This window comes from Saccostrea echinata, unplaced genomic scaffold, assembly GCF_033153115.1.
Source record: "Saccostrea echinata isolate AGI-Se365-2 ecotype Australia unplaced genomic scaffold, CSIRO_AGI_Sech_v1 ptg000009l, whole genome shotgun sequence".
Classification (NCBI taxonomy): domain Eukaryota; kingdom Metazoa; phylum Mollusca; class Bivalvia; order Ostreida; family Ostreidae; genus Saccostrea; species Saccostrea echinata.
This window is the reverse complement of record NW_026889758.1, coordinates 23,110,464-23,124,781: the sequence shown is the minus strand read 5'-3', so window position 1 is coordinate 23,124,781 and position 14,318 is coordinate 23,110,464. Positions and strand designations below refer to the sequence as shown.

At 34.6% G+C, this 14,318-nt stretch overlaps 1 long non-coding RNA gene across 1 annotated transcript; it reads right to left on the bottom strand.

Annotated features, from left to right (window-relative positions):
- Positions 1 to 1,256: 1,256 nt before the first annotated feature.
- Positions 1,257 to 12,381, bottom strand: LOC133183470 (uncharacterized). Its single transcript, XR_009720644.1, has 4 exons — positions 12,249 to 12,381; positions 12,035 to 12,096; positions 11,785 to 11,892; positions 1,257 to 1,403 (listed from the first exon to the last, which is right to left on the bottom strand). It is a non-coding gene; the product is annotated as an uncharacterized LOC133183470 (long non-coding RNA).
- Between the last annotated feature and the right edge of the window lie 1,937 nt (positions 12,382 to 14,318).

Below are 14,318 nucleotides of genomic sequence, written 5' to 3'. Positions count from 1 at the left end.
TCAGAACTGTCTTGTTTGGGATATACTGCTGCCATCTGACCTTAAGAATCATTCTGAGGCACTTGGTCTGAAAGATGTCAATCCTCTTTTCCTCTGTCTTGGTAAGCTTCCAAGTCTCACATCCATATAACAATAAAGAGAGGACCAGGCTCTTGAAGAGGGAGACTTTGATCTTTCTACTGATGTCTCTAGCCTTCCAGATGTTGGCTAGCCTCCTGAAGGATGTGCTGGCCAACGCTATCCTCTTCCTGATGCCAGCAGTACCTCCACATCCTTGGTAACATTGGCGCCAAGGTAAGTGAAGCTGTCCACCATATTTCTTTCCATGGAACCCATATTCTTTTCAACAAATTCCATTTGAGTCATATTGGTGTGCAATATGCCAATGTCTCCTCACAAGGCCCCTACATCTTGAACAACGCTACCTACCCTGCTGTTAACCTCATGAAAGTCACCCTGTACTTGGGAAATATTTTCTTGAATTTATTTCCCCTTGAATGTGGTCAACAACCCCCTCCAGGAAAGTACATCATTCCTGGGTCAGAAAATGAAACTACTGGAAATTGTGTCTCTACAGACCCATCAAAATCAGCCATCGATCAATAGCGACAGTCTCCTCCCCATAATGGGTGACAATATCAGGGGCACCCTCCCCCTTGGGCATTGTGTGCTACACACAGCTGGAGCAAACGTCAAGCTTAAAGAAGGCAGGACTTCCCGCAGACTGTGTCCTCTAGCCATTTCCCCCAACCCGAGTGACCCAGTCCATACTAGACCTAAAAGTCCCCCTTCCCAAACAATAGGAAATGAAATAACAGTCCATCTCAATCAACAACCCACAAAAGGGCAAAATATAAATTTACATGTAGTGGCTAACTTGCTTAACTACAAACACAAGTATAACCATACGTACAAAAGTAAATAACACAAATAATTCTATCTTACATCTTGGAAATAATTCAAAGATGGAGACAGGCATTAACATGTACAGGCAAAGCATTGACCCCACTGTCAAACTAAAATACCCAGCTCGCAGCGCCAATAATGTATTTCTATAATAACTATAACACCGATATGCAGTGATGGTAGAAACAGAGAAACACTATAGTAAAATAATCTGCATCTTACAATATACAGTACAGTACTAGACAATAATGCAGCTGACAGAAACATGTCTGTCCTAGTCAGCAGCAGAAAAACAGAAAGAGGAGCTGTTCACTTAACAGCAGGTACATAATGTACTTTGTATATGTAGGTTGCAGGACAATTTATACCTAGCACCTCCAGGATTACTTATGTTAATTAGGAATACAGCTCACCTAATGTCTGGTAACCTAACCTTTCCGGGCTCTCTAGCTGTCGAGTAGTCTTAGTGCTTCTGATTGGCCTTGCTTCTCTACATCCTATCAAATGAAAGTCAAGAGATCAAAGTGTGACCCAGTTCAGATCCTGAAATATCTTAATTTGAAAACTTAACAAGAAACTTAAATATTTCCAAACAAGAAGTCTGTGAGCCAATGCTCACTAGTAATACCCCCGCTTTGATGTGAATATACATTCTGATGTGAATGTACACAAGTTCAGTCATGGACAGACACAAGGATGATCAAGAAGTTGACATCAGATTCGTACAAAAATGAATCCCACCATATTGCAGGCCTAAACAAAGAATGTACTAAAATTTCAAGCATCTGCAATTAGAAGTTGCTGAGAAAACTGTGACCAAAACTTGTTCTGTATGGTACAGACAGATGCACGGATAAACAGGAAGTTGACATCGAATTCGTACAAAAATGAATCCCACCATATGGCATGGCTTAACAAAGAATGTGCTAAAATTTCAAGCATCTGCAATCAGTAGTTGCTGAGAAAACTGCGACCAAACTTTGTTATGTATGGAACGGACAGACGCATGGATAAACAGGAAGTTTACATCAGATTCGTACAAAAAAATTAATCCCACCATATGACATGCCTAAACAAAGAATGTGCTAAAATTTCAAGCATCTGCAATCAGTAGTTACGGCTCTAAATTCGCTCTTGAGTACATCTTGACCTATGATTTTTACAAGAGGAATATAAAATAAATTATTTTAAAAATTGAAATAAGAAATGTTTTATATTGAAAAGTATATTGCAAATATATAAAAAAGATAAAATAAGCAGATTTTTTCACCAACTTACTTTTTTTTTTTGGAAATGATTTTGATAATTCCACTAGAATTACGCATGTGTAGGGGGACATTTTCAACCATGTCAAAATAAAAGTTAAATATACGGCGATAATACCTTGTACACAGAATATCTTCATTCACTACTGTTTAGGAAGGATAAAATTAACATACAAAAGTATTTTAATGCACATTATGTCTAAAATAAAAGAAAAACTGGAATTTATTTCTTCTCATATTTTGAACGTAACTTCTGTCAGACTCAATACACCGGGTACATTGTTATAAAATGGGCCATTGTTTACGCAAACTATTTTATCTTTCTAGTCTACTGATAGAAAATTTACCTGTTTATCAATTAAGTGATCGCAGATTCAACAGAAAAGCATGTGTGCTTAGAAATTAAAAAATCTGTGGGATGCTTCCTGTGTCTGTCATGGCAAATGGGTGTTACGTTCTATTTTAAGAATGGAGCTCGGAGATGCTTCTTCTTATACATTTGACTTAGAGGTTATGAATATTTAAATTTTCTCCAGTGTTCTATGCAAATGTGTTTACATTTCAATAAGAAGAGCTACAGAGAGAGCCCGAGAAGCCACGAACGTTTGTCTGTCAAGTGTTACGTTACACAAAGTATGTTACGTTCATGAAAATATAAGTTGTCTTTATCCTAGATTTTAAACACATATCATCAAATATTGTCAGCTAGTAGGTGTATTTTGGATTTTTTTAAAAAAATATGAACTTGCACGCTCTTCATCACTACATAAACACGTGAAATTTGACATTTCTTACATAATGTACCGATTGACAGACATTGCCTGAATACTATCGTAACAGTGACGGACAAAACGAATGTCTGTTCATGTTACGTGAATCAAACGGGTGCATTCAGATTTATACGTTCAGTGAATTAAACCAAAAAGTATTTTTATTTAAGTATATTTAAGGAATAACTGTCTAATTTTTTGGATTCATGATGTGATCAATCGAGTGGCTTGCGTGATAATTTGCATAAACGCCGAAGGCGTTTATGCATAAAATTATCACGCAAGCCAATCGATTGATCATCGTCATGAATCCAAAAAATCTGACAGTTATTCCTTATATTTACATGCTCCTGATTCTGCAAGTTCCTGTGCTAATAGCCCCGCTTCTGTCTCTATTTGTCCCGCCCCGCACGTGATTTTTTTTAACCGCGCCTATCGATGAACCAGTAGATTTATGTAGAAATAAAGTATTTTTACAATTTGTAATTTTATCTCGGACAATGACATTGGAAATGTAAATATTAGTGTATCATAAGGCAAAATTTGTCTTTATAACTTAAACAATACAATTTTGTAGTTGTTTTCTTGCAGTTTTTAAAACAAGTCTGTCAAGGCTACGTGCATCAGTACATGTTACGATATAGGTTTGATCTATATGAAATAATTTATTTTTTTTAAATTTCATTAGTATTTTCATAAATAATAATGTCTTGTGTATTATAATTTCCAAGAATAAAAGAAAAGCTTTGAATGATAAATTTTATTGGCTCGTTTCAAACAGGTATTGCTCAAGAAATATCGTAACATGACAGACAAGGTGGAAATTTTGTATGTTGCAAAGCGTATAGCAGAGATTTATTTTTTAAAAATTCAAATTTAAAATCTATAAGGAATCAAAATTTGAATAATGTCCATTTCTTACGGCAACATTATATTTTTGATAAAATAATGAAAGTTTATGGTATATTTGGCTTGCTAAGTAAAGGAGTCTGTCAGTGTTTCGATCATCAGTTTGTGCCTCAAAAGTAGCTTAAAAACCTTTTTTTTTTCTATGTAAGAGTGAAAAAAATTTTTGCATTGTTTAAGGAATTGTTATACCCGCACTTTCTAAAGAAAGTTCGGGTATATTGTTGTTACTCATGTCTGTCCGTCCGTCCGTCCGTCCGTCTGTCACACTCTTATTTCTCAAACTCCTCTTACATTTTACACAGTAGCCTAATCATCTTTTGGGAGGTGTTTGGTGGTGTCATGTAGATGTGCAGTAAAGTTTCGGAATTTTCATGTTCACCCTGGGGGTCAAATGGGGGTCGAAAAATGACGTTTTTTATGCAAAAAGCCCCTGGTTCCCTGAACTCCTCTTACATTTTACACAGTAGCCTAATCATCTTTTGGGAGATGGTTGGTGGTGTCCTGTAGATGTGCAGTAAGGTTTCGGAATTTTCATTTTCACCCTGGGGGTCAAATGGGGGTCAAAAAATGACGTTTTTTATGCAAAAAGCCCCTGGTTCCCTGAACTCCTCTTACATTTTACACAGTAGCCTAATCATCTTTTGGGAGATGGTTGGTGGTGTCCTGTAGATGTGCAGTAAGGTTTCGGAATTTTCATTTTCACCCTGGGGGTCAAATGGGGGTCGAAAAATGACGTTTTTTATGCAAAAAGCCCCTGGTTCCCTGAACTCCTCTTACATTTTACACAGTAGCCTAATCATCTTTTGGGAGATGGTTGGTGGTGTCATGTAGATGTGCAGTAAGGTTTCGGAATTTTCATTTTCACCCTGGGGGTCAAATGGGGGTTGAAAAATGACGTTTTTTATGCAAAAAGCCCCTGGTTCCCTGAACTCCTCTTACATTTTACACAGTAGCCTAATCATCTTTTGGGGGATGGTTAGTGGTGTCCTGTAGATGTGCAGTAAGGTTTCGGAATTTTCATTTTCACCCTGGGGGTCAAATGGGGGTCAAAAAATGACGTTTTTTAAGCAAAAAGCCCCTGGTTCCCAGAACTCCTCTTACATTTTACACAGTAGCCTAATCGTCTTCTGGGAGGTGGTTGGTGGTGTCCTATAGATGTGCAGTAAGGTTTTGGAATTTTCATTTTCACCCTGGGGGTCAAATGAGGGTCGAAATATGACGTTTTTTATGCAAAAAACCCCTGGTTCCCAGAACTCCTCTTACATTTTACACAGTAGCCTAATCGTCTTTTGGGAGATGGTTGGTGGTGTCATGTTGATGTGCAGTAAGGTTTCGGAATTTTCATTTTCAAGTTTTTGATGCAGTGGAAGAGCTTTCACTAATACATATCAGCATATTAGGTTTGATAAAAATATCTTGAATGATTTATTTAAAACTGAGCTTAACATTTATTTGAGAAAAGAGAGGTCAAGGTCAACGGAAAGGTTGAGGTCAAAATGTTGATGCAGTTGAAAAACTTATATCAGTATGTATTTACTATTAGCATAGAAGTTCAACAAAAATATCAGAAATGGTTTATTTAAAATGTAGATAAGGCCAAATAAAAAAATATGTGTGGTTCGGGTTACCCGACCTTCCCTATTTTATACCCCCGACCCTAAACTTTTTTTTGGCAATTTTCATATTTTTCCGGAATTTCCCCCAATTTCCATCAATGGCTCCAGTTTAAGTTTTAGTTTCAGCAATGACGGCCTCCTTGCAAAACACAGTGCAAGTGTTTAATAGTGTTAAATCCAAAGCAAGCTAGCATGTAGGTGTCCCCTACCAATACTGACTAGTATATTATCACACCACATCTAAATGCCATTTGCAAAGCACTGATAGGTACTATTTAGAAAAAAAAATTAAGAAAATCATTTTGTTAAAAAAAAAAAAATTAAAAAAAATAAAAAAAAAAATAAAAATCCCTACCTACCTACCCTAATTTTTTTGGAAGTGTAACCGGAACCACACATATTTTTTTGTTTGGCCTAAACACTAATTTAAAAAAGTGAGGTCAAGGTCAAAGGAAAAGTCAAGGTCAAAAAAGTTGATGCAATTGATATCTCTCAGCAGTATAATTATATCAGCATATGAAGTTTGATAAATATATCTTGAATTGGTTATTCAAAACTGATCTAGACACTAATTTAAGAAAAGTAAGGTCAAGGTCAAAGGAAAATTCAAGGTCAAAAATTTTGATGCAGTTGAAAAGCTTACATCAGTATGTATCAGCATATGACGTTTTATTGAAGTCGGACATGACAAACACTATATGCCTCGGCCATATTCATGGCAGGGCATAAAAAACTTGAATCTACACTATATGAGGATGTTTCCATATCAAAATGACTAACAAGCAAATTCAAAGAATTGTGGTCCCCTGCTTTCCGTGTCCTAGTGGATGGGATGCCATTATTTATGACATATTGTTTCAAATATGCACGCCCTATCATATGTCATTCAAAAGTAATCACCAAAGTTAAAAATTTTGAAAATTAGGTAAAACATCAAGGTCAAGGGGTAAAAAATCATAGCATGCTTGGAAACATCTTGTTACAGGTAATGTACATGTCAAATATAAAAGTCCTATCTCTTCTCAATCAAAAGTTATAAGGAAATATAACATTTTTGAAAAGTAGGTTAAACTTCAAGGTCAATGTCACAGAGTCAAAAGTCATGATATATTTAGAAAGGTCTTGTCACAGGTAATATACATGTATAATATGAATGCCCTATCTTTTCTCTTTCAAAATGATCATTTGAAATAATGTTAAATTTTTTGAAAAGTAGGTCAAACTTCAAGGTCAAGGTCATGGGTTCAAAAATCATGGTATGTTTAGAAAGTTCTTGTAGGTAATGTACATGTGAAATATGAAATCCCTATCTCTTATTATTCAGAAGTTATGACCAAGGTTAAATTTATTGTGACAGACGGACAGACTGACAAACGGACAGACTGACAGACAAATGAGATTTAATGTCCCCTAGGTCCCTTTTGTGAAAATGGACGACAATAATGCCCTTGCTATTCACGAGAAGAAGATTTATGATGGAAAAAATCCCCTGCATTTTTCTATGTAAATCATTGGATCCCCATATGTGGCCCCATCCTACCCCAGTGGGTCATAATTTTAACAAATTTGAAGCTACACTGTCTATGTAAAGAAAGTTTCAACTTTTTGGGCCCAGTCAGTGGTTCTTGATAAGACTTTTTTAAAATGATACCACCAAATTTTCACTAATTCTTGATTATCCCCCCTTGAAAGAGGGTGTGACCCTTCACTTGAACAAACTTGAATCCCCTTTACCCAAAGATGCTTTGTGGCTGGGTTGGTTGAAATTGGCCCGGCGGTTCTAGTGAAGAAGACAAAAATGTGAAAAGTTTACAGGCGGACAGATGAATGACAAACAAAATGTGATCAGAAAACCAGAAAAACTCAAGTGAGCTAAAAACTGATGATCACAAGTACTTGGAAAGAGTTACAGTATTTGAAAAGCAGTTTTTTTTTCATGCATTAATTGTTTTCAGAAGCTGAAAAGGTATGACTTGTATCCATGTTGAAAAAACTTCACATTTCAGAAAACAGTATGATTAAAAATAGTTAATCAAGGTGCTTTGAGTAGCAAAATAAGCTAAACTGGTATAGCTAATTCAACCACAGAGTTTAGTGAATTTTAAAATGCACAACCTTTTCAACTCTTAATCATTCTTAAAATATTTATATCATCATTTCTGATTCAAGGGAGAACTAGAGATATGATCAGAAGTATATCCATTGACTAATAAACATGTACATGTATATTGTGTTTTTTAAGTCATTAATGTTTGTTTGTTGTTAAATGTCCCTCTTGGGAATTTTTCACTCATACGGAGACACCACCACTTAAAAATAATGAAGACGTACAAGTCGGATTTAAGGTTAACATTCATTTTAGGAATTTTCAACAATTAATTAAGACGTAAAGAGATAACTCCTTCCCCTTGCCCCTTCCCCTTCCCAGACCCCAGTTTGTTCATGTATGCAAACTAGTCTAATACTTTGGTTTGACATAAAAAAAATGTGAATACATACAAATAGTTTAATGGTCCATCTCTTTGAATGATTTTCATTCCTAATTCTAGGTTGACCCAAATTCATGAATGAAATGTCAAGTAATCTTATCATTGATGCACTTCTATTTAATTTGATGTAGTCATATTATGAACAAGAGAGTGGGGATGACCTCCAGGGTTCATAACCTTAAACCATTAGATGTACATAACATAATAACACAAGAAACAAAATTATGTCTAGTCAAATGGAAAAATTTTCTACTATTTAGGAGTCGCATGATCATTTGTCATTTCAGGGACAGGGAGCGGCTAGGGAGATTGGAACCCCCCCTCCCCCCCTGGAATTTGCAGAGTTATTTAAATAGGACTATATACTGATTTACAGAAGCAAATAAAAAATGACTTTGGATGCCCTCCCCCTTTAAAAACATGGACCCCACCATCATTGTTTTTATTTTGTTTGTTTGTTTGTTTTTTTTTTTATTTTGCTCCTCAGGAAATTATGGGCTGGAATTTTTTTGGACCGAGGTGTGGACCCCCCCCCCCCCCCGGAAAAAATTCCCGGATCTATGCCTGTAACTGAATGTAATGTCGACAACGGGAGATAACTCTTCAGAATGTGAAATTCGTCTATTGTGGCATCGATGATCCACTCTCTACGATCGGCTCATACATTCAGTGTCTGAGAGAGAAACGAACGACAACTCTGCATAGGAGATTGCCGATGATCTTCGATCCTTTTTAAATTTTAACCTAACCATTTGCATTTTGGTTTATTTTACCCCAATCTATACTTAAACTTGTACTTACCGACTGTCATAGGTCCTGTCAACTTCATGAAATATAATCCAATTAAAACACAAAATGAATTAATTTCCACTGATATACATGTAACACTGCACCATGTCACATGGCATGTGCAATCTAAAAATGATAATGGTAAAACTAGTACTAGTACTGGTAGGGTGACGCAAGCCCAATGTGATGTAGAAATTTTCAAAAAGGTGTTCACATACATGTACAGTACAAGAACAAATTTTAAATTATCATAACAAACGATGTTTTAACATAACTTTGCCATCTAGGCCTATTTCCAAAAACAGGCAAATTGTGTGTGTGTGTGTATTTGGGGGGGGGGGGGGGGGACACATATAAATTGATTGGGTATGGCTTTTCAAGGAGGTTTTTGCCTAATCAAATACTAAAAAAAGTTTGCACATTTTGATAAATTCATCAAAAACGCTTTGTACTAAAATAATATTATTTGTTGTTGAGAAGATAAATTTAATTTAAAAAGTTCCAATTATGGGCCAAAAATTTATATCCCCCCCCCCTTTTTATTAAAACCTAATTTACAACATTAATTAAATTCTGATATTTCAGACTGGTAATGAATTAAGTATATGAAATGCGTATAAGAGGTTCATGGGTCACATGGTCACCTGAGCATTTTATGCTCGATTTGACGAATACATGTACTGTGTAAATTATAGAATTATTTGGACTTTTTCCTTGGTAAGCCCAATATGAAGGAGTGTGCATTTAGAGGCAAACACCTTAGTGCGGGTATTACTGTCTCATGACAGCATCTAGTTTAATTTTATTTTTTACAGATTATTTGTATTGCTAAGCATCAGAAATGTAATTTAATCATGTCACTTTTTACCATACGTCTGTCATGTTACGTTATATGTCTGTCACGTGTTACGTGACACATATTTCAAACATTAATAAAATATTTATTTTTGACTTGATTATCTATTCAAACATTTTTTTGTCCTATTTAGAGTAAAAACTTCAAATACACATAAAGAAAGCTAAGAAAAAATTTTTATTTGTCCTCCCAGATGTACTCAAGAGCGAATTTAGAGCCTTACTGAGAAAACTGCGACCAAAATTTGTTATGTATGGTACGGACAGACGCATGGATAAACAGGAAGTTGACATTGGATTCATACAAAAATTTATTCCACCATATGGCATACCTCAACAAAGTGTGTGCTAAAATTTCAAGCATCTGCAATGAGTAGTTGCTGAGAAAACTGTGACGAAAAATTTGTTACGGACAGACAGACAGACACACACACAGACAGACAGACAGACAGACACACAAGGGTAAAACAGTATACCCCCTCTCCTTCAGAGCGGGGGTAAAATAATACATTGAGAATATGATGAGCGTATTTTTCTCTGTGGTATATGTTACCTATAATGTAGAATTAATTATTGCATAATTTCATGACAAGCACTAGTAGCTGCCCCCAAAATAAAATTTTCCACTCTAATTTTTACATGGCTGAAATACACGTTCTCACTTTTTGACATATACGAGTCATCTCGCTGCATTTAGTACTCATGTAAAATTAGGGCCGGGACGATACAACTTTTTCTACATTAATTCATATTACAATATTTGAGCCATGATACGATATGTATCATATTTTGAATTGGATTTAAAATGTCATTTTTGTATTGAAATGGACAAAACTTTTCTTCACAAATAAGAACAATTTATTTATCTGCTGTAAAACAAAATTATTTTACACACGTGGTGTTAATTATTATGTATTTTATATTTATATCTATATTTAGCAAATTTATTTTATATATTAAACCCAAAATGTTAAGCAAAGAAAGAAAACGTAAGTCAGAAACATATTTTGCAATATATCAGTATTTCTCTACATATGTATCGATATGTGTATTGTCTTCACACAGAATAGATATTATAAATATCTTGATATATCGTTCCAGGCCTATATAAAATAAGGAATCTACAGTAACCTGCACAGCGATTTTTTTTCTACCCATTGGGAAAGGGTCCGGTACCGGTTCAATTGGGAAAAATAGCATCGAAGTAAAACAAAGGAGAATTTTTTGTCATTGAAACAAATGAAACCTATTTTGTGTTAATTCCAATCTCATTACCTATTACTCCATGTTTTAAAGAGTAAACAACAATTATTTATTGTTTTTATATCAATATCTGTTTTTTTGCACTTTCATGCTTTTAATATGTGTATGACACTACGCTGTTTACACAACAGATCCCGCCATATTTATTTTACAATTGATCTCTACTTTCAATTTAAGCGGAAGTGAAACAATTAGTCAACTTGTACACTGTTTCATATGAAAATAAATACGATATCATCGTAGTCAGTTGCTTGGCAGTTGAATTGGGAATTTTTAGTCTTAAAATTGGGAAAAATTAACGTTTTTGGCATTGGGAATTGTACCGTTTATCGGTACCAGTTATATAAGGAAAAAAAACGCTGCTGCATAATGGTTGGCAATTAAGTTCATTTTTGCTTACTGCATAAAATTTAACAACTCTGAAAATCAAAAGGGGGGGGGGGGGGAAGTCTGGACTTGGAAAATCATATTTATTTTATATATTCTAAATTTGTCTATTATTAAATTTAGTTGCATCAGAAAATTTCTTAAAGTCCTTAATTTTTAATAATTTTACCTGAATTCATTGTTCTCTGGTAATTTTGAGAAGCAGAAAAAGGAGATATTTTCAAATGCTACCATCTGCCAAAAATTATAATAATCATGCAAGATTTCAAATTCAGTTTATCATTTCTATTTATAGATGTAGAATTATGAGGAGGACAGAAAAATATGATCTTTTAAATCTTTTCTCTCTAAATATATACGTCAACATGCAAATATAATTTGAATGCTTTATTTAGTCAGAAACCAGACAAGAATCCCTCCTTAACAGAGAATGTGGAAAGATTATTTTGCAAAGGTATAAAAATTTTATTAAATGAATTTGAAAGATAGAGCAATATAAATTGATCCAGTGTAAGAGATGGAGTTAATGCCTTACCATTTGGTAACCTTTTGGGTTGGCCAAAGTCTATCCTTGCTGGCAAGTGATGCACTGACTTCTTAACCTAAGGGTCCTAAGGGTAGTGAGGTACAGCTGTCATCAATTCTGTAAAAAAGAGCTATAAGATCAAAATAAGATCAAAAGAGGTCCCATATCAGGTCCCAATATTAATGTAGATGCGAAGTGCGGACGAGCTTAAGAAATGGAGGTCAGTACAAGGAAATGAGTTTATTTTTTGGTATCTTACCCTCTTTACCATGGTTGGCTCCCCCTCCTAGACTCTTCTTGATGATTGAGAGATGGAGTTCTCTACAATAAGATCAAGACTTATGGAACTTTTATTCTATAGCTATTATCATCGATCAAGAGGTCAAATGAGTGCAATCGAGAGGTCAAATGAGTGCAATCAAGAAGTCAAACGAGTACTTCCTTTGATTAAGAAGAAATAGAACACTACTTACTATTTTTTCCAATGTTGCTCCACTGGTACTGTGTATACCCTGTATCCTAATTCAGGCAATTGTCTGCTCTTGTTTGGTTGGCCATCCCTCCCGAGAGTCCATCACAGATAGAAACTGACTCAAGATTAGTACAGTTCAAAATAACTGATAAAAAAATGACAAATTCCTATAAAAGTATTATTACAAAAAATTGTGTGAAGATAACATTTAATTGAATGGGTGAAAAACATTTATAAAAGTGCAATTATAGAAACTTGAGTTAACTTACACAAAATAAATGTTGAATTCATCATTTCACAAATTAGGGAATAAACTGAATGAAATGAAACACTCATCATACTGCAGCTCCTGATGGACTGGTTAGTCTCATCACCTGACAAATACTAGAAAACAGTTTTTTAATCACCCCATCCCACCCCCTCCCAACCCTATATATAGTGCACTCACATGGCGAAGTGGTTAGAGTCGTGGACAATTAAGAATTTTGATTCATGACACTTTAAGTGAAATACGGGGATTTTAAAATTTGACTTTAAAAGGTCTTGATTGTCAATCAAGTCCAAATGCACAATTTGAAAACTACTGCAAGATTTCTAAGATATCTTTAGAGAATCATTGGATTTAGAATAGCAGAAAACTAAATGACCTCTGACTTTAGTAAATTTAAAAAGGAAAAAGGTAGATCTTTATGATGAAGATAATTCATGAAGCATATCATATGATTCATGCATTTTAATTTGAAAAAAAAGTCCGTATTTATAATCTAATCTGATGTCAGGTCTGTAAGTTAACCAAGATGTTCTATCGTCAAGATATGTTGTTCAGTCACTGTACAAAGAGCACACTGATGCATATAATTATATACATTACATAGTCACATACAAACATAACTTGTACAAATATTACCCACACATGAATGTACACCTATCATACACATATACACATATAAACATGCACCTATTCATAACCACACACATTATACTACATACAACAAGCATAACCCACCATTTCTTTCTCTTTTTTTTTTTTTTTTTTTGTATTTTTTTTTTTTTTTTTTGTATTTTTTGTATTTTTTTTTTGTATTTTTTTTTTTATATTTTTTTTGTAACTTTTTTTTTTGTACAATGAAGACTTCTAGAAGTCTCTGACTATGGCTTAAGCTCTACTGGTTTAATGAAGGAAGCTAGTCTACAGGAAAGTTCTTTATTGGGCTTTAAACTACGGCAATATAAATTTACTACAGCAATATCAATTTAGTAATGATCCATGGATAAATCTCTTTATGGGGCAAGTTTTCTTGATATCATTTACATTTATATCATATACATTGTCAGTCAAAATCCCAAACTGCATGCATTGATCAGATACTGAAGCTTAAATATAAACTCTGTTGCCTACTTATTAAATTTAATTGAAATCAATCCAAACTTGTGGGGATTAAATCCAAAAATGACACTGAATCTTAATCATAAATTTTGTTTTCTACAGATCAACATACAAACAATTACATGTACATAACAGATAAACACAGATGGACTGACAACAGAACCTTACCATCACATGATCTCTTTTTGTCTTTGACCAGTAGAGCTACAAGCTCATCATCAGTTAAGTGGCATAATGACCACGTACAGGACAAGAAACCACTTACTGTACATCTAGCAGGCTGAGGTGAATTGAGGCGAGGGTTGTGGCAGAGAAACATACAGAATAGTGTGTGCAGATGAGACTAACAATATACTCTCTAAATGCAGCATACAAAATAACAGAGGACACACATGATACAATGCAAATACTGTATAATTCTTGTATAAAAAAAAATTATATACCAAAATATAGAACACCAACAATAAATTCGGTCTCTTTTCTGAGTAATCACACCTAAAATGTAGGTTGAATACAATCTATCAAATGTATGCAGCAGATGCAACATTGAGACAACATGCATGCAAGTGTGGTTTGTAAGTGACTAACATCAGACTCATCATCAGACTCGTCATCAGGCTCAGCATCAGACTCAGCATCCAAAGAAACATCATCTGTACAAGTTTTGATATAGGACAATAACCT